The sequence below is a fragment of the Octopus bimaculoides genome, chromosome 14, assembly GCF_001194135.2.
Source record: "Octopus bimaculoides isolate UCB-OBI-ISO-001 chromosome 14, ASM119413v2, whole genome shotgun sequence".
Taxonomy (NCBI): Eukaryota; Metazoa; Mollusca; class Cephalopoda; order Octopoda; family Octopodidae; genus Octopus; species Octopus bimaculoides.
Window position 1 is genome coordinate 59,421,487 of NC_068994.1, and position 1,477 is coordinate 59,422,963.

The following is a 1,477-nucleotide window of genomic DNA, read 5'->3' on the forward strand; positions in this document are numbered from 1 at the left end:
TATATATATACTTAGATATAAGAGACCAAAGTGTACGTACGCCACTATATAGATATAAAATACAAAATGGGACAAGAACGCAAAACATCCAGACAGCTAGGTGATACAAAAAGGGGCAACAAAGCATCCAGACAGACATTACAAAGAAAACAAGGATAGTTTAAACCATTCACAACAGATGTCTCTCAAATTCCTAATTATTATCGAATTTCTGAATAATCTAAGCTGTTTGATTTAGTCCCATTTCTGTGACATTGTCTTGCAGAAGCAGGAGAACCAGTGGAATGACATTTGGAATTATCTTCAGATTCGAAAGAGCCAGACACTGTAGGGACTCAGGAAGTTTTTGCGAAGACCTAATGATCATTTTTCAGAAAGCTGTTCTTGGCGATTGTTCGGGAAAATATGTGGATTACAGAAACATCACTTTTATTATCATTACTTTATTCAGTTCTATATTTAAGAGATGAGGAATTATGTACATTATTTACAGTTGACGGATATTTGTCCTCATCTTATTTGTTGTTAACACAACGTTTCGGCTGATATATCCTCCAGCCTTCATCAGGTGTCTTGGGGAAGTTTCGAACCCGGGTTCTCATTCTGAAGGTATTTTTCTGGTGTTCTTGAAAAATGCTGAGAGAAGCTACTCCTTTCTTTCAAAGTTTGATGTCCTCATTTCCACATTCCCCCTATTTCTCTTTTTGGGTTCAACACCTTCCCTAAAATAGTCCTTCCTTTATCACCACCTTAATGTGTGCTTATTATTTTGGTAGAATCATTAGTGCGTCGAACAAAATGCTTAGCGGCGTTTTCTTCTGGTTCTTTACATTCAGAGAACAGGTTCCGCCGAGGCTGATTTTGTCCTTCACCGTCTCGAAGTTGATATAAGTACCTAAGTACCAGTCAATATAACCAGTGGATGTAATCGACTTGCCCTCTCTTCTCAAAATGGATGAGTTTTCCCTAAAATTTGAAGCAGTTATTTATACTACTACTACTACTACTGCTGCTGCTGCTGCTGTTGCTGTTCCTGTTGTTGTCTAGAGTGAGCCAGAGAATTATGACTGGAAGTTTTTTCTCGACCTTGCCGTTACAGTAAACGAGTTGAGAGCAAAGATAGTATACAGCTAGAGTTATGTCCCTTAACAAAAGATAACCTTGAAACAATAAAATTGTTTTCAGTAATTGTTTTGATTTTCACTAAATTAATCTCTGAATGATTTGCTTTTGTATTTAAAATATAATCATTTATATTTTTCTTAAACAAAAATCTAAACATAACAGGTTTATAGCTTTAATAACATTTAAATAATATCTTTAAAAAATGAAGGTTGTTGAGATTTTGAATTATTTCAGCGATGACTGCGCCCGCGATCCACGGACTTTGGGCAACCTTTTCTGGACGACTGAACGAACACTACACTGTGCTAACTTAACTGGCACTCGGTCGCTTATGACGATGAGTGTTGCAGCT